The following is a 20,697-nucleotide window of genomic DNA, read 5'->3' as shown; positions in this document are numbered from 1 at the left end:
CTTTGTGGTAGTATACTGCGACAGGTGCCGGCTAATTTGAAATTAGCATTCTTCGACAGTTGACAAATGAAGCATTGTTTCACAAATGCTTTAACGTACTTACGCATTCCCTTCCAATAGGACGACGGCTTCGTTGCTTGGTGTGTCTTGAAGACTCCGAATTGACCCTTTCCATCGTGGAAATACCTTAGGGTATTGGCAACCATGGACTGCGGAATCCCCATCCCCACTCATTCGCACAAAGATTATCCCATTTTGCATTTGATAAGAACTTGTTCCTCGTTGAACTATGCCGTCTTGACACAATTCTACGGGATGCAGGTCATCTTGAACGCCTGAAAAAATTGGTTTCGGAAATAAATTGCTTCTTGTTGATTGTCCTTCCGGCCCTAGATTATTTCCACATGCGGCATTTGGGATGTCGGAGCTATTGTTGGGAATTCCTTGCGGTAGGTGATTGCAATTGCGATGTAGTCCTTCACTGTTCATATTCCATCCACTGTTCATCAGCCAACCCAAACCTCCCGCGTTCGCAGTATTCGATGTGATAGATGGCACAAACCAACCGCTATGTTGAATCGGAATATAACTCATGCTAGGGACGGATGGAGTATATGTGAATTTATCGAAAATGTAGAGATTTGAGTAAGCTTTCTAAGAAACTAGACGTCCAGGCAAACTTCGTCCACTCGAGATTGATTTTTTAATTCAAATGCCTTCGAGCATTCACACTGGTTCTCGAAATTGTTCCTTGATCGAACCTCAGCGATCGTTGACAGGTGACGGCAATTGAATTGCAATTTGTGATTGAAAGAAACACTTTTCGTGTTCAATTGAATTCAACTGTTTTTTGTAAGTAAATAGTTTTAGCGCATCCCATGGTAGTTAGATTCAATGTGTTCCGGTTCTTTGATGAAGTAACTATCCTAAAGCGGACGAGAAAGTTCACGTGTCTTCGATTGTTAAATTTGACAAAATCTTGATGATTTGACTCGAAATTGCAGCTTCCTGGATGTACATTAAAATGGAACGAAAGAAGGGTGACTCCACAAACCACGTATTGTTTCGAAGAAGTACAGTAGAACTCCGATTATCCGCGGAATAGTCTGGCAAGGTTACTGCGAACAACGAAAATCGCAATAAACGACTAAAAATTAAGTAATTTTCAAACATAATTCCTTAATTACGTGTTTGGCTAATTACAGGGTCTTTCAGATTGAACGCTTACGCACGAAATTTTAATAACTTCTACAAAAGTGAGCCGATTTTTATTTTAAAAAACGAAAATAAAGCTTTTTTACGACGTTTTCGATGCGACGACCTCGTTTTCGATAAATCGATTTAAACGATGAACAAAATTATTTATGCACAACTCTAACATTACGACTTCGATGCTGTTGAAAACCCGAATTATTGACGTGGTACTACGTCTAACCGGAGTATATGGGGGGTAAAATGAAAACCTAAATACTGTAACCCGACACGCCTTCTAGGCGTGTGAGTCCTTCCTAACCGGGGCTCTGCGCAGTCAAGCAGTTGGCTTAAGCGCCACTCCCGTAAGGGAGGCCAACCGCCGTGTTTTTGGTTGCCCGGCCAATGAGAATCGAACTCCCAGGGCGGGTTTTTCTTTCTTCCCCCAAAACCCGGTTTGTTTCTCAATTTGAGCTGCGCTGTAAAGTGAACCCGAGGACAAGAGAGGACAAGATTAAAGCCCGAGAGTGCGTGGGCCGATCCCCAGACCACAAATTTCGGCAAATTTTCCTCACTGGACCAATTAGCGAAAATATTGTCCACAACGAAGCTCGCTTCGGAGCGTAGGAGTGGATGTTCAACTAACTGCAACAAAAAGGAGTCTCTTTGCAGACTCAAAACCTTTACAACAACAAAAAATCAGTTGCCGGTACTTAGGCCACACCGCTAGCCAGTAAATAACTCAGACTATAAAAAAACAACTCAACATTTATTACAGGAAAACAGCGTGACGACAAAAAAACTAATTCAACTCATTTATAATATAACAGAAAAATTTAATCTACTCCAGACTCGAACATCAAATCATTGGATTTGCAGACATAGCAATTAGCTCACTACACTAAAGGCACATTCAAAAAGATTTGGTAATGGCGGTTGACTTTCTAGTCATACTGCTATGGCTTCTCCATTCACTCACATTCAATGGCTATTGTGTGTGTACTTTTGTGTGGTGTTGCTTCTGTTCTTGCGCTCTATAGCGCACCTCTCATTATTAGCGTGTTGAGTATTATTTCCCTACATGCGCATGTTAAAAGGAAAATAAAAATGGGTACTCACTACCATGGATTTACGTGGTACGGCGGCGAAGAGCGATGAACTTCCGCTGATGACGAGCCGCCGGGAGCGCGAGAATTTTGCTGGGGCCCTCGTGTTGACGCAGAGGGCCAATTCCAACGTAGCCGTGGGGTCAGAAGTGGTGCCACCTAGAAACAACACAAAAAAGCGCACACACAAGCCATTTACCATAAAGCCACATTTTGCAAAAAAAAGCCAATGCTTACCTCCAATTGAATTTGAACTTTTACGCACTGGAGGAGTAAATTTTAAATTTAAAATTGAGCTAACTGCGCTCACTAAAAAACAAAAGAAAAAGAACAAACAAAGAAAAAAAAACACAAATGAGCTACAGTAACTATGGCGTGAAAAGTACCAACTACCTTTGAACTACTCGCGATTTCACAAACGGAACTACACACTGCTGCCTCTTCCACGGGCCAAGTTGAAATGGAAGAATATTTCTTCGAAGTCCTCAGATCAGCGCAATGATCAAAAGGACCGGAACTACGCAATTATTAACGATATTAATAATACGTAGTCTTACCCTCAACCCCCTTGCCTACATCTGTCCACTTTTCAAACATTTTCGGGCGATTATCTTTAATCTCCCGAGCGCAGCTTAAATCGAGTCGCTCGCCGGATTCCGAATTCAAATACCAAGAAAACCCGCCAAAAACTCTCCCGGTTAAGGAAACGTGAATTTCTTAGAAAAAACTCACACGAGTGTCGAAGACATTTTCTGAGACGTGTCTTGGCTAAATTGAGCCGTCGAGTTACATCTGGCACTCAATTATAGCTAGCAGTGAAATCGGAAAGGGGAAAAGCATTCGCTTTGCAGTTCATCCGAAACATACACATATGAAAAGACACTCAGATTCTACACACGGGAGTTGTGTTGAAACTGACGTTCATACTCATAGAAACGAGGGGCTCAACAATACTAAAATCAGTGCAGCGCTACAATACAGAACATGCAGGAAAAAATGAAAGATTCCGAATGCTTATAACTCGAACATTTATCGGAAAGATGTGCGCATCAATTGATAGGGAATATTTCTACGCTTCTATCGCAATTAATAAAATGTTATTTTTCATTAGATTAACAATGAAAAACCTGTAAAATGTTAAGCGTTATCTAAACGCTCTAACTGCCTCGTTTTGATTGGCCCGATTCACGGTTTCCCTAATACAGCCATCAAAACCAAGCAGCCTTGGGGAAATCGGCATTGCAAATACATGAAAGTAGGGGGTATTTTTGTTCCGACTGAAATGTGTTTCCCTAACACAGATTTCAAATCCATGGAGCGTAGGGAAATTGACATTGCAAATACATGCAGGTCGGAGGTATTTTTGTTCCGACTAAAGTATCTTTCCCCAACACAGACTTCAGAACCAAAGTGTCTGGGGAAATCGGCTTTGCGAATAAATGCAAACTGCGAGTACTTTGTATTCGCTTGCCTTGGTGCAAACTAGAATATTTTTCCTTAACAAGGTCTCCTAAACATAGGACCCTGGGAAAATCGTGCAGACTAAACTAGAGGCGAATGAATTTTCAGGTTTAAATCCTCTATAGTATAAAAAGTAGAAGTTGAAGTTGTTGGTTCATGCAAGCTGGGGGTACTTCTGCACCCGCATGTTTTTTTTGTACTCCGAAAAGTGTTTTCGTAACACGGATTACAAAAGCGGGTACGAACACAACGCTTTGGATCGGTTATTCATGATTGCATTGAAGGATATGCCTTCATATCTTCTGCTCACTGAATTTCTACGCATACCATTTGATGATTAGGCAAAATGCTGATAACCATTTGCTGCGATAACGCCTATTGATTAAACAATATGCGTTCGACGTGCATGTCAAAATCGAGACCGAGTGCCTGAAGTTCATCAAATCAAGCAAATTCGCGGTTCGAGAAGTCTTACACTTGAGAGATGCAAACTTCAGAAGGAAACCTAAAATAAAATAATCGTTTGATAATTCTTCCGTTCTCATATTTTGTCCTGGGCATCATACTAAACGTAAAAGGACTGTCAATAAATTTACTTGTAACGAAGAACATAATCTATCACAATGCATGAATTGACCTTACATTGCATTACATAATCTTTTTACTCACAAAGCAAATATATTGAATTCAATTGAATTCGGAAATTGTTCATTCAGTCAAAAATTTAATCAATACAAACAAATGATTGCTAAGCCAAGTTAGTCCCACGTCAACCTTGCTGTTATATCATAGAAATAACCCACCCATTTTTACTTCTTGAACTTCCTCTAAATTTTGTGCTCAACTTAGCTAACCTACGAGCACGTGCCCTCAGTGTTCCGATTGATCCATAACAGCGTCCGAATCCATTCAGAACTCCAAGAAATTTGATTGAGCATCTGGAATGTCATTGTGAGGGGCCAAAGTGCGCTTACAAACGCTCAAGCGTGTTTCAGCAGCTGATGGAGACATTACGTTTGACAATGACACAACATTAGGAGACATATCTTCCTATGCCGTCTTGAATACCCAAAACGGAGGTTTTATGGTTATGAGGTAGTTTTTGCAATATTCCAACGATCTGGAGTTTCATAGCACGGTTGATCGCACAATACTGATCAATTACGTCGGCAAAAACTTTCGACAGTTATAATGCTACTTCATGCACTTTATAACATCTAGAAACCAAGGCGCGTTCTGAGTTTTTTTTTAACCCATATACTCCTCTGTGCACTGTCGGAGAAAATAGTCATCCCTGAGTTAAAGCTACAATATGAGCTTCATTGCGACTCATGTCGACTCATGTCAATTTACCGAAAATTCTCCTACCTGAGAGGCATATGCTCTCAGTATTTGTCTAGCGAAAGTGATGACAGGCGAATTTCGCCCCTCGTCGCAAATCGCATCGCTGAAAGGATTCGCCTTTCCCCGGAAAAAAGTATTTATCAGGGCAATAATTGATCATCTTTCGTTCCCAATCTCTGCACTGTAACACTCAGTACAGGGAACGAAGGAAACCTTTCGAAGTCACAATGGAACAGAGAGCCCACCACTGAGGAGTAATCTGTAAGCCACAAGTGTCGCTGTTTTGAAGCATCACAGATTCTGCACAATCATCACTGCTCCTACCGAGGGACACACATCGATCCATCAGCTGTGTTATTCGAGCGATGTAAGTGGAATCAATTCAGAGGATACACGTACACGAAGCATTACCATTATTGGAAGGCATTTTCCGTTTAATTTGCGCCCCAACTCGGGAAATGTTCGACAAAAGTTGACAAAAATCATTTCCACTAATGGCGAGTGCACACAATACATGTCATTAAATATTTCGGCCGGCTGCACACACGGGGGCGCTCGTTCCTCCGGTAAAGTCCGGTCCCACCACACCAACCCAGAATCCACTTGATGCATACTGTGACAGCCGAGAAAGGGTGCGTTGATGGCGGATTGGAGCGGCAAATCTAATGTGGGCACATACAATTGTGTGACAAATATTTCTAACGGAGAGGCGCATTATTTTCTAAAATTACATTTCATACCCATACTCTACCCCTTCTAAACTGGTCCCCGTAGGTTTCGGAAAATGATGCGGTTGTAAATTATTTTCAATTCCGGTTCGGACTTGCTGTTTCCGCTCGTTCGCTCGTAACGCAACAATGACGGTGATGATGATGATGATGATGATGATGGTCGAAAAACTTTGCGAAACCTGCCCGGTGACAGTGATTGATAGAACCTACGTGCATTTGTCATGTGTCATATAATTAAACTCTGTTAGGTTATGCAAAGTAACGATTTGGATGTGAATGGGATGGACATTTCCGGAATTTATCGCGGCAATTCAAATGATGTGGTGGGAACATAATGGCAGGGTTTGTTTCCAATGGGGCGTAAGAACTTTCTCGTGAGCAACATTTGTTTATCAAAGCAGAATGAATTTCAAATCACGAGAAAACATTTTTTTCCTTTCTACCACATTTCAATCGTTTGTTCTTTGTTTTTAAGAGGCTTTAAACTTTGCAGTTCATTCGCCTCTATAAGACAATTTCAATTTTCTTTTTTTTTCGAATTTATCGTGTGTATTTTTTCTCATGTTGTATATTACACAGTAGCCATATAGGCGTAAAAGTATTCCTATCTCATCGATACACATTTTTATCTATCTATATATATAAATCTCGTGTCACGACGTTCGTGGTCGAACTCCTCCGAAACGGCTCGACCAATTTTAATGAAATTATACTCAAAAAACCTTGTGGGCATGAGAATAGGTCGTAAACTCTATATGATACCGCTAGGATACCGATTACTGTATATTTAATACTGATTTGGAAAGTCCTCTGCAATTTTTTATTCTGAATAATTTTGTTTTTGAATTTTTTTGCATAAATTTGGCTTGAAAATATACATATAACGATATATAACCACCTCTCAACCCTATCTCCTATATTTAATCGTAATATTTGTATTTTTATAAAGGGTGTGTCACGTCAAATTGCATCACGGAAAAAACGCTGTAGAAATTCGCCCAGTAGACCGATCCTTTTGAAAATTTTAGACAGTAAAATAAAAACTATTAAACAACTTTTGGCATTTTCTTTTTATTCATACTTCGAGCCCAAGACCGTATGCTCGCACCTTCCTCTTTACCCCGTCCATAAGGTTCTGTACAACGTCAGGTTGTAGTTTTTTTGAACAGAAATCCAATTTCTCTTGAAGTCCGCCTCCGATTTGACAACTTTTGGGTTCTTCCGGAGGACCTGCTTCATAATCGCCCAATATTTCTCTATTGGGCGAAGCTCCGGCGCGTTGGGCGGGTTCATTTCCTTTGGCACGAAGGTGACCCCGTTGGCTTCGTACCACTCCAACATGTCCTTTGAATAGTGGCACGAAGCGAGATCCGGCCAGAAGATGGTCGGGCCCTCGTGCTGCTTCAATAGTGGTAGTAAGCGCTTCTGTAGGCACTCCTTAAGGTAAACCTGCCCGTTTACCGTGCCGGTCATCACGAAGGGGGCGCTCCGCTTTCCGCAAGAGCAGATCGCTTGCCACACCATGTCCTTTTTGGCAAACTTGGAGAGTTTTTGCTTGCGAATCTCCACCGGAACGCTGAATTTGTCCTCTGCGGAGAAGAACAACAGGCCCGGCAGCTGACGAAAGTCCGCTTTGACGTAGGTTTCGTCGTCCATTACCAGGCAATGCGGCTTCGTCAGCATTTCGGTGTACAGCTTCCGGGCTCGCGTCTTCCCCACCATGTCTTGCCTATTGTAGCGGTTAGGAGCCTTTTGAACCTTGTATGTACGCAGGCCCTCCCGCTGCTTGGACCGCTGGACGAATGAACTTGACAAATTCAGCTTATTGGCGACATCCCGGACCGAACTTCTCGGATCACGTCTAAACTGCTTAACTACGCGCTTGTGATCTTTTTCACTGACGGAGCATCCATTTTTGCCGTTCTTCACCTTCCGGTCGATGGTTAGGTTCTCGAAGTATCGTTTTAGTACTCTGCTGACCGTGGATTGGACGATTCCCAGCATCTTACCGATGTCCCGATGTGACAACTCCGGATTCTCGAAATGAGTGCACAGGATTAATTCACCACGCTCCTTTTCGTTCGACGACATTTTTCCAAATTTACGATAAATTGACAGTGAAGCATGGCCAACGTGATCTATACACTTTTATCTGATTATAAGCGAAAGCTGAAGATATAATTCCTAAAAATTAAATTTCTACAGCGTTTTTTCCGTGATGCAATTTGATGTGACACACCCTTTATAAACAATGCCAAATGATTGATCCGTCTTTCGTTTTTCGAACAGGACGAATTTATTTACATTGTCAAATGCCAGATGGCACTCCGTCCTCTTCATCGAACGTTTACCTCACACATACGAAAGTAAACTTAATTCCACTAAAGCTAGGCGTATCGTCGGTGAGCTGGAAGCTTTTTTGAATGATCACAATGCATCATTGAAATTAGTCTAATCACATACATGCCCGGAATGCAAAATATCAATCACACTATTGTCGTCAATCCTGATAAAAAACCACTGAAGAGCACGTGTGTAGATCTAATGCGCCACAGTTACTTCAATGATTAAAAATATCATTGGTAATTTTGAATTAATATTTTTAAACATGTTATTGGAGGAGACGAAACAAAAAAGAGAGTACGTTCGATGGATTCCTATGTGTGTCGTTTAATGAATTTATGCGTTCAGGACAACGTCGTTCTACAACATCTTGAGCTGTGCTAATAATTCATGGCCAACATATAGGCAAAGGTAGAGAGCGAATGACTGCGATTCCTATGACACAATCAGCAGAAGCGGTTTGAGTAGAATACATTCACTTGCGAGACGCTATCGTGAACAACACCGACACAGCCTATGTCCAAAACACGTATGTTCAAACAAAAGAAATGAAGTCTTTACTGAGATCCATTACAAAATTACGCGTATTCTGTCCAACATGTTGCTGAATGTATTCGGTTGAATAACAAAAGCGAGGATTACCTTATACGCACATTTTTAGTTTGATTAGTCGACAAAATACACTTTGAGCAAAAAGATTTCCTAGGAAATTCCAGATCCATCAACTGATCAACTATTCTCCTGTATTCTGAAATCCGCTATTTCTGTGAAGCGATAATGTTTCTGATAATAAATATTATGGATAAATTTTTGGTGGAAATGCAAAGAGATTTAGATTAGAAACGTTAAGTTAGGACTGTATCCTATTTTTTTTTTCCAAAATATATATTTTATTAAGGCACATGTGGCGTTAGCCTGACGGGGCCGGGAGTCCAATATTTTGACAATTTTTGTCTTACAACTATGTTAGTAATATGTAACCGATTACTCGCGGTTGGCTCGAGGTTAGTATTACAAGTGTTCTCATAATTGGTATGTTGCAGTCTTCGATGCTCTGTACGTGTGCCCGACACGGGATACTTCCTATTGGGATGCAGCTGACCATTAATCAGCAACGCCCCCCTAGTCTGTACCATATCTAGCGTGGTGCGTCTTTCTCGACTCGAGGAATCCAGGATAGAATGGTCACTAGCCGGCGCAACCATCAGCTCGTGTAGAGTTGTCATGAGCGGTACAACCTTTGGCTCTTGTTGAATGATCAGTGGACTGCACAACCTTCGGCCCGTGCATCTGTAAAGAGTGTGTGTATGTATTGCCGCGACTAAGTAAAAGTTTATCGATCGGATAGGAGGGATATGAAACGGGGACACAACGAAGGAAACATCATTAAACGTTGACATCGGCGTTTCTGAGGAACAGGTATAGATCAAGCAGAAGATCAGGATCACGGCTACCTAAGATATCCCGGACGGGGATATCCGATTGTCTGCCTTGTGCTCTCAGTGCTCTAGAGAGCTGAGAGCGAGCAGCATGGAACCGGATACACGACCAGACAACATGCTCGATGTCGTGGTAGCCATCGCCACAATCACAAAGATTGTTTGCTGCGAGCCCAATGCGACAGAGATGCGCGTTTAGGTTGTAATGATTGGACATAAGCCGAGATATCACGCGAATGAAATGTATCCTATGTATCCTGTATCCTATGTATTTAAACATCATCGAGTAATGATATTCATTGAAATTTTAGCAATTTAAAATTGCTTTCGTGTTTGCTACTCAAGAACCCTGAAGGAAAATAGGACAATTAGGAAAATTGAATTCCCAATTCTACAATTACATCTTGAAAAGCCTTTTTCAGTCCACTTGATGTTTGCGCTAACGAAATTGCTCTTTGTTCGAGAATGGAAATGGATTTTCGTGTGAAAAAACGCACTCCTTTATCTTCTAACTATATAAAGAAAAATGAATCGCCAAATGTGTTAGAAAACGCATTTTATTATTTTTTCTGTATCAATCATGTATTCCATGTATCGGAGAAACATGTTATTTGCAAGTAATTGAAGAATCTTGAACGAGAATTGTGTCTGACAGTAATGTTATATTATAATGAGTTTTGGTTGAAGTACTTGGAAATTTATAGTAAAAAGAAATTGTGAAGTGTCAATTAGAAGATCAATCAATGAATAGTTCTGCGGTTGGATTCAGGAGCGTTCGCTTAGTAAGAATACGTGAATTTTTGAAAGTATTGATAACAAAAAAATCATTTTGGGCGGGACGAAGTTTGCTGGGTCAGCTAATTTCTTTATAAAAAGATCGATCTTGACGAATCGATTCACTGATTAAATCGGTACAAAAGAATCGATCTTTGCCGAATCGATCTTTAAAAAATCGAAAGCATTTTTTTCCAATTTAACTACTCATTTTATCTGAGTACCATCTTTTCTTTAATCATGGAATAAATTACATGATTCTATTTCAAAATCAAAAGCAATTTGTTTTGCTTCTCAACATAAAGACCACAAAAAATTAGATCTCCGAAAAAAAAGTTTTCCTGAGCATTCAGTTTGTACCATCATAGAATCATTCAATTAAATAAATTAATTGAAAAGGCATCAACAACAACCCTTAGTAGCTGTCGCTAGTTCTGGTCCTGTTTGAATCTGTACGGAATCAAATCGAAGAATGATCAAATTGACTTTTTTAGCAAGCCAAATGGAGTGCTTCAAAGCGGTTTTATGTTTATAAAATTTGTTATGCGATCTTTGTGGAGATTAAAATCGATGTATACTGAAAAACAAATTTACAAAAAGTTTGTCTCAGATCGAAAACAAATCGAAAAATTCGATCATCGAAATATGAATTCAGAATCGCCCAATCCTAAACTAAACATACACAGTAGCTTCTTCTAGATTCACTATCACTAATTTGACATCTTCGAAAGCGTGTGAGATTAAAATCAATGTACACTGAAAATAAAAAAGTCCACGATCGAAAAAATCTAACGAAAAAGATCGATCTCCCGATTTTTTCGGGTACGAAGAATCGATCCAAAAAATCGAAAATCGAAATGGAAAAAATCGATCTTATGAAAATCGATCCAAGATCGCCCAATCCTAGTTCGAATGTTCACAGTTGGACACAGCGGGACTGTTGATATGAGGCTTCCATTGTTGTGTTTATAAATAGCACCAATTACCGATGCAGCAGATCGATCGTATGTGGAGTGAGAGGCTAGAATAATACACAATGATGGTCAGTTGAGTGCCCTGAGTTATAAGCTTATGATTGTTCGCTTAGTAGCGGACACGCAACCAACAAGATTACGAAGACCCCCGAAGGATTTTTTAGCTTTGGTTATAGTTAGTTAACTGAACATAATATGAAGCGGAGATTTTGAAGGTACACCATCTTGTTGAATGTTTTGCCAATCATCGGTTTCAATATCTCGACAATTTTTTTGACAATCAGTTGACAAGAAAATCCAGAATTTTCCTCTTTATATAGTTCAAAGCGTAATCCGCTCTGGAAAGGTCAGGACCAGGGACGGAAAAAGTCACTCACCGCTCAGAACGCCGCTGAGCATCCTTCAGCAAAAATCATTAACACCCCGCTCTCTGATGAGCGAATAACAATGGCATTCTCCGTGGTAGCGATTGTCCTGCTGACGAACGGGAATCGTGACGGGCGTATTTTCTGGGGGGCCGAATCGAGCCATAAATGCGTGACATTTTTGTCGTTCAAGTTGAATAGGAATTTCATGAAATAGACATTTAAATATAAATATAGGGTATATAGAATAATCATAAAATAACAATCATAAGAACCATAACAATAACCTTACCCATGAAGTGCACCCTTCACCGGGCATCTCCAACCAAGTTTGCTTCCTATATTTTTGCAATTCCTCTGTCAATTTTGATCTGTCCATGCGACAAAAGATCCATGGAATCTCAGATCATCTATGCTCCGATTATATTCCGGAGATATTTTCGGCAGAATATGGGAAAGTTAGATCTGATAAAATGTTCTTTACTGACGGTTCATGCATAAACGGGTCCACTGGCTTCGGCATCTTCAATGAAAATTCCAGTGCCTCTTTCAAACTCAAAGATCCTTGTTCCGTGTATGTCGCTGAACTGGGTGCGATATACTACGCTTTAGGGATCATTGAAACATTGCCCATCGACCATTATTTTATTTTTTCAGACAGTCTCAGCTCAATAGAGACAATCCGCTCAATGAAAGTTGATAAACGCTCATCTTATTTCCTAACAAGAATAAGACATCTATTGAGTGTTTTGGTCGAAAAATTATTCAAGATTACCTTAGCATGGGTTCCCTCTCATTGCTCGATTCCGGGGAATGAGAAAGCGGACTCGCTAGCTAAGGTGGGCGCTTCAGAAGGCACACTTTTTGAAAGGCAAATTGCTTATAACGAATTTTTTCACATTCCTCGTCAGGACACACTCGTTAGTTGGCAGCGCATGTGGAGTGAAGATGAGTTCGGTCGTTGGTTACACACGATTATCCCTAAGGTTTCGACGAAAGCTTGGTTTAAGGGATTGAATGTAGGTCGTGATTTCATTCGCGTGATATCTCGGCTTATGTCCAATCACTACAACCTAAACGCGCATCTCTATCGCATTGGGCTCGCAGCAAACAATCTTTGTGATTGTGGCGATGGCTACCACGACATCGAGCATATTGTCTGGTCGTGTATCCGGTTCCATGCTGCACGCTCTCAGCTCTCTAGAGCACTGAGAGCAAAAGGCAGACAATCGGATATCCCCGTCCGGGATATCTTAGGTAGCCGTGATCCTGATCTTCTGCTTCATCTATACCTGTTCCTCAGAAACGCCGATGTCAACGTTTAATGATGTTTCCTTCGTTGTGTCCCTGTTTCATATCCCTCCTATCCGATCTATAAACTTTTACTTAGTCGCGGCAATACATACACACACTCTTTACAGATACACGGGCCAAAGGTTGTGCAGTCCACTGATGATTTAACAAGAGCCAAAGGTTGTACCGCTCATGACAACTCTACACGAGCTGATGATTGCGCCGGCTAGTGACCATTCTATCCTGGATTCCTCGAGAAGACGCACCACGCTAGATATGGGGTACAGACTAGGGGGGCGTTGCTGATTAATGGTCAGCTGCATCCCAATAGGAAGTATCCCGTGTCGGGCACAGGTACAGATCATTGAAGACAGTAACATCACAATTACGAAAACACTTGTAATACTAACCTCGAGCCAACCGCGAGTAATCGGTTACATATTACTAACATAGTTATAAGGCAAACATTGTCGAAATATTGAACTCCCGGCCCCGTCAGGTTGACGCCATATGAGCCTTAATAAAAATATATATTTTGGATAACAAAAAAAAAAAAAATCATAAGAACATAATTTCTATACTATATTTTCTATTCATTTAAATTTCGGATGATTGACGAGTTCCCTAATGATATGAAATTGGTATTGGTATGTATTTGCGGACGTCTTCGGTTAGGATCTAGATCCAGATACACTCTCGCGCTGGGTGACTAACGTGTTAAAATGTAATTTTTGTGAATCCTAAAGTAGAGTAGAACGCAATTCTGATTACATAGATTTGTTCTCTTATGAGTGTTCAGGGAATTGTTGAGTAATAATAATTTTTCACTGAACTGCGATCAAAGTAGTGCATATTACTTTCCATCAAGAATTATGTTTAGAATCGATAATTTCAAGATAATTTAACAACGATGGGAATGTTTATGTATGAAGATATCCACCGATATCGCTACGTTTCGTATTAACCCACATGTCTTCAAATGTTTTTCAACGTAACTCCTAAACATATAAAGGGTGTGTCACATCAAATTGCATCACGGAAAAAACGCTGTAGAAATTTAATTTTTAGGAATTATATCTTCAGCTTTCGCTTATAATCAGATAAGAGTGTATAGACCACGTTGGTCAATTTTTCGAAAATTTGGAAAAATGTCGTCGAACGAAAAAGAGCGTCGTGAATTAATCCTGTGCACTCATTTCGAGAATCCGGAGTTGTCACATCGGGACATCGGTAAGATGCTGGGAATCGTCCAATCCGCGGTCAGCAGAGTACTAAAACGATACTTCGACAACCTAACCATCGACCGGAAGGTGAAGAACGGCAAAAATGGATGCTCCGTCAGTGAAAAAGATCACAAGCGCGTAGTTAAGCAGTTTAGACGTGATCCGAGAAGTTCGGTCCGGGATGTCGCCAATAAGCTGAATTTGTCAAGTTCATTCGTCCAGCGGACCAAGCAGCGGAAGGGCCTGCGTACATACAAGGTTCAGAAGGCTCCTAACCGCGACAAAAGGCAAAACATGGTGGGGAAGACGCGAGCCCGGAAGCTGTACACCGAAATGCTGACGAAGCCGCATTGCCTGGTAATGGACGACGAAACCTACGTCAAAGCGGACTTTCGTCAGCTGCCGGGCCTGTTGTTCTTCTCCGCAGAGGACAAATTCAGCGTTCCGGAGGAGATTCGCAAGCAGAAACTATCCCAGTTTGCCAAAAAGTACATGGTGTGGCAAGCGATCTGCTCTTGCGGAAAGCGGAGCGCCCCCTTCGTGATGACCGGCACGGTACTACCACTATTGAAGCAGCACGAGGGCCCGACCGTATTCTGGCCGGATCTCGCTTCGTGCCACTATTCAAAGGACGTGTTGGAGTGGTACGAAGCCAACGGGGTCACCTTCGTGCCAAAGGAAATGAACCCGCCCAACGCGCCGGAGCTTCGCCCAATAGAGAAATATTGGGCGATTATGAAGCAGGTCCTCCGGAAGAACCCAAAAGTTGTCAAATCGGAGGCGGACTTCAAGAGAAAATGGATTTCTGTTCAAAAAAAACTACAACCTGACGTTGTACAGAACCTTATGGACGGGGTAAAGAGGAAGGTGCGAGCATACGGGCTTGGGCTCGAAGTATGAATAGAAAGAAAATGCCAAAAGTTGTTTAATAGTTTTTATTTTACTGTCTAAAATTTTCAAAAGGATCGGTCTACTGGGCGAATTTCTACAGCGTTTTTTCCGTGATGCAATTTGATGTGACACACCCTTTATTTTTACCACAATGATGTATTTGAAAAAGTTGTTGAAAATTATAAGCAAATTCATAAAATTTCATGAACATGGCGCACGACAAACATATTAATAGAGCCAAATTACTATAAAAAAGACAATAAATTAGATTTTTTTAAATATCTCGAGAATGGCTGCATTTAGAAGGAAGACACTATTTCGGTGGGACTCATAGTTTTTGAGATATAAATTATTAAAGATTTCTTTTACTAAAATCGATGCGCCTTTTTCATAAGTTACACTTGAGTCAAAAAATTCCCAAATGCTGTGGAAAACTCATATTTCCTCCAACCCAAACGAAATACAAACTTTCGCTCGAATCAAAAATGTCCGACGTTTCATGCAATTCTATGACATTTGGCATCAAAACATTTTTTTTAATCCCCGATTTCCTTTACTCCCCCCTTGGGTGATTTTTCGGTTTCCAAAAAACTCAAACTTTGACCGCTGTGCGACACTAGTAAATGGGTAGTTTGTCGTGGGAATCAACATTTTTAATTATGTTTTCTTTGAAAATTCGAGGCTCACTGTTTTCCCATACATCCATTGGCACTCTAATATATATATGTATATACAATTTGGTAAGCAAACTGAATTTTATTTGCTTTTATTTCAAAAGTTATTGGACGACAACAATAAGGTGCGCACCTTTGCCCCGCACTACTCTAAATCCTATGATGAACCACATAGGGGTTCAAAAAATAGTCAAAATTTCTTATTTGGTATCCTATACAATATTTTCATAGAGCGGGTGATTTGGTTTGGGGGTACTTTCAACTTCCTTACCCAGCCATGAGTTTTGGTAGAAGTATAGGAGAAGTGTGTAATACGCACCCCCTAAGCGAGAATGGATTTATCTTGACCGTGTTCTTGAAATTTAAGGTAATAACTACGTCAGTACGTAGGTTAGTTAACTCTCAGTCATCTGTAATCATTCTGTATTTTAGATACTCAATAACAAAAGTGCTACGAATATTATTTTGTAAGGCGCCCAAATTCAAAATTTCCGGTGTTAAATGGCCCAGCAGAAGTGTAATATGCCCATAAGCTGTTTCTCTCAAAGACTGAAAAGCTCAAAGGAACAGCTTGTATGAATGAGAGATTCCATCAATCCATTCCCTTAATGCCCACCAGCGAAGAGAAGAAACCGTTTCTCCGGTGAGCGTGTTCTCTCAGTATTCGTGTATTAGTTCTCCAGTCCGCTTTCTTGTTTTTCTGCATTCTCTGAGCACATAATATAGATTCCGGATGTGAAAACATGTTTTCGTTTTGAAGACATTTGAGGGGCTTAGAATGCAAGGGGTGTAATTGATCGACTTCTCTTCGTCAACTTTTTCTTTGATAAATAACTCAACTACAAAAACATTCCAATTTTTAGTTTGCTATAGAATACGATAGATAAGGTTCTGACTTACCTTCCACATTATCAAATACAGGTGGGAATGAGTTTGCAGCTAAGTTATGACCAAAAGAGAGAGTCGTTGTAGAGAAATCGATCAAATCACTTACACCCCTTTCATTCTAAGCCACTCATTTAATTTTGTGAAAACATACTGAGGTTATTTCAAAGTATGTGAAAATAATTGTTTGTGTGATTTATCGAACATGATTTAGAAATATCGTGATGATTTGCTCATTTTTGTTCATTATGATTACATTTCAAGGCATTTATTCGTGCCATGCAGAGATATTTGAAAAAATCATCTGGCATCCCTCACATTCAAGCTATTTCTCTCGTGAGAATGTTTACGGCCGAAAGCGAGTAAATTGCCCCGATCGAGGGTATACCATAATGCCCGATGGTGAGCTGATATGGAAAATATCAAATTGAGAAAGAAAAGAATCCTTTCTTGCCATTTTCTTCATCTGTGATATTCACTGGGAACTCGACTCAATAAATATGACCCACAGTTATCGCCTCTGAATCTGTTTCAAGTAACAAAAACCTTATAGAAATGATGTAGAAAATTACATCGAAAATCGCTTCCAAAGAAAATTATTTTTCTTATTTTTTTAAAGCATGTTACAAATGTAAAACTTGCGTGGTACAATTCTATCATTGACTAGCACGATTGCCTGTATCCATTGCTATTCGATTCTTGCTGGTTTACGAGTAAACCAGGCGGGTTAAATTGCCCGGCAGACGCGTTTTAGACACATCTCCTCTAATAGGTAATTTATAGTAAAAAGAAAATAAAAAGGGCCGACCAGATCATCAATCAATGGAGAGTTCTGCGAACGTTCGTTTAGTAAGAGATCTATGGGTGGCTTATACCTAAGCTATAACCGTAGGGTTGACGTAGGACTATCGTTGGCTTATTAATCATGTTAGTGTATTGATTAAACTATTCATTAAACCTGTGATTGAATGAAACAATGTTCGATTTCAATTGCCAATAAATCCCAATTTAGGTCAAATCATGCATTGTGATAGATTACGTTCTTCGTTACAAATCTGACGTATGTCATGATTCCTTGTTCATTTCATTCATTTATGGTGAACTTCCAAAATATGTGAACGGAAGAATGACTAAACGATCAATCTATTTTACAATTCGTTCTGAGTACAAAAGTACCCGCACATTGCATCTATTTTGATATGCCTATTTCCCTTGGCTCATTGATTTAGAAATCTGTGTTAGGGAAACACACAGATTTCAGCGATCGTACATCAACCGCTCATAACTGAGTTGATTTCCGAGGCTATATACGTTTATATACGTTTTTTGTGAAAACAGGTTATTTTCAAAGTAACTTTTAAGCTATTGAAACAGGTTTCCTGATCAATAATTAACGATCATATAACTCTTGGACATTTTGTCTTTCGAATGAATCTTATCTGTCCGTTCAGCCGGCAAAGAGGTATTAACGTTCAAAATCATGCACCCCAGCTCTATTCTCTCGTTTTGGAATCTTCGAACTTACACCCCGGTACATAAATGAAAGACGTAGTCCTACGTCAAAACGTGAATGTTCGAAAGAATTCATATCAAAAAATCTTTTTTGGGCGGGACGAAGTCCACCTTTTTAGTTGTCATAGTATAACACACCGATTATTTTTTAAACAAAAATGCCTGGTATATAATTGACAGAATGTACTTTTCAAACTAAAACCTTCAATGCTAATACAGAAATGGGTAAGCGACGATTAAATTGGCATTTGCATAAAACACAATCATATATAAACATTGAACTTCGTAGCTAAGGATGTCAGGTGATTATTCCAAACGTTTGAGGTGGTACAAAATGTGTCTTTACAATTATGTTAAAAAATGTATAATTCAATTTAATGTTCGAACAATATTTTTCTCTGAATTATATTAGGAAAACGTTAACCATTATTTTCTCGGTAGCCAAAGAGCTTATGAACTGCCAACACTTCTTTTCCACATTAGCACAGAAACTTTAAATTGCGGTGAAAAAATGCAGCTTTCGTCTCATCATCCCTTCCATCACTCGCTAGCTGTATCCAGAATTTGAAAAGATCGAAGTGATAGATTGATTGAAACTAAAATTCATGACGCCAACCTATGCGATCCTTGGGTCACTATCGGAATAAGGGGTAAGTGAAATGGTACACTAGAACATTTCGCCATCGCCATCGTACGAAAGCGGTAGAGCGAAATATACACATCAAAAGTTTTATCTTTTCGAGATTATCTAATATGTTTTGCTGCTTTCTCCACAACCCCCGCGTGTTGCGGGTGTGGTAAGAACCTAGAGGCCAGAGGGTGTGGTGGTGCCACTGTCTTCAATCTTCCAACTGTGTGTTGCGATGATGAGTTGAAGAAACCCGGAAGGCAAAAGTTACGGGCGAGGATGCGAAATGAATGCAATTTCTCACTCCCAGTGCAATTTATTCGTCTTCTGGCCCCCGATGAGAGATCTTTCACTCGAGCTGTTGATTGTTTGAATTCGAAGCGGCAAGGGATGCGCCGATTGGAGGAAGCATCGCTCCCTTGTTAACCCATTTTGGCACCGCTCGGTTGAGATAAAACGAAAAAAAAAGTTCAGACAATTCGTCTGTACTCACCGCTCTAAGCTGTAGTCTTGGATTAGTGTGGCTGGAATGCGATGCTCCACATCATCGTGTGGATCAATCAAGACAGGCGAAACGTTGCCCTGTCCACGGTCGACCCTTGAGGATCGATCCCTTGCTGATGGCGTTTCCGGTTGTGCATTTGCGGGAAGATGGGAAGGCGCTGCCTGCTGGTGAGCAATGGCCACCGCCACTGAACAGGACGATGATGGCGTTGATGATTGTGGTGTTTGATTTCGTAACAGGGCTGATTCCCGTTTGCTGGCCACCAGCCGGAGCGGCGATGCGCCTTCCCGGGAATGGGTTGATGATGGACTAGCTGACCCCGACGATAATACATCTTTCGTTACCGGATGCTCAACACCGTCCTCGCCTTCGTCTGGAAGAAAGAAAACGAGAGGAAAATGAAAATTTTCTCCAACACACAGTGCCAAAGTTATCGAATGTGGCAGTGTGGGGGTGATACTTTTCGACCAGATTGGAGCGCAACACCACTCGAATTGTTTCTTCTTTCGGGCAGATAACACTTTGTGGAAAATTTATCTTCATATATCTGCACTACGTGTGTATGGTAGGTATTGGGGTGGGAAGAGGTGAGAGGTGCAAATAAAAACGAGAGCCAATTTTCACACCACCGGAAAGGATATGCTGTAATTTATCAATATTATAAAATTTCTCCCTTTCCAACTTGCAGTTTGAAGCTGAAAAATGTGATGACCAACAGCAGCAAGTTCAGTTCGTTAGCCTCCCAACAGAGCTTCGTTCTCTTCCTTCACGATGCCCGTGCTCCAGAAGACTGATGCTCGAGCCCCAGAGGTCCCCAAGCTGTCCAGGTGATACGATACGATATTTTTCGGATTTTCCAGAAAAGTTAGTACTGTATTGGGAGATTTCAGTGCAATCCTCGGGCGTAATTTTTCATAATTAGTGGTGCTCATCCATGGAAGAATATAAAATTGCCGAGTGGATAATCATTGTAATTATTCGATGATTAAAATACGAATGTTTTGACCATAACACCGGACACTCAATGCAACTCGCGGTCGAAATATCGATTTGCTCAAAACCTCCTACCAGCGTTAGCAAACGTCTCGCACGAAATCCATATATACTCCCCGAGGTGAAATCCGTATAAAGCCCGTAAATTAAAACGATTACGCCTATCATTCTCACAGTCGCAATGTACAACAGTCCCAAATGAAATATTAGTTCTACTTCATTTCCACCTTTATATGCAAAAACCAAAGCCTCTCTAATAACATGTTACCGAGCCATGTATCATTCAGAGACGATCAACTGAAAGCAGGGATAAATAAAAGAAATAGGAAGAAATATCACTTCTTAAAATGCTCCAACGCGAAGCG

The 20,697-nt window shown here is 40.5% G+C and overlaps 1 protein-coding gene across 1 annotated transcript in view; it reads right to left on the bottom strand.

Annotated features, from left to right (window-relative positions):
* Positions 1-19,705, bottom strand: part of LOC129774872 (protein tiptop) — a 122,163-nt gene extending 102,458 nt beyond the window's left edge. The window contains exon 1 of the mRNA XM_055778907.1: positions 19,328-19,705. The gene's annotated coding sequence lies outside the window, so the exon portion shown is untranslated. The remainder of the gene's footprint in view (positions 1-19,327) is intronic.
* Between the last annotated feature and the right edge of the window lie 992 nt (positions 19,706-20,697).

This window comes from Toxorhynchites rutilus, chromosome 3, assembly GCF_029784135.1.
Source record: "Toxorhynchites rutilus septentrionalis strain SRP chromosome 3, ASM2978413v1, whole genome shotgun sequence".
NCBI classification, from domain to species: domain Eukaryota; kingdom Metazoa; phylum Arthropoda; class Insecta; order Diptera; family Culicidae; genus Toxorhynchites; species Toxorhynchites rutilus.
This window is presented reverse-complemented; position numbering and strand designations above follow the sequence as displayed.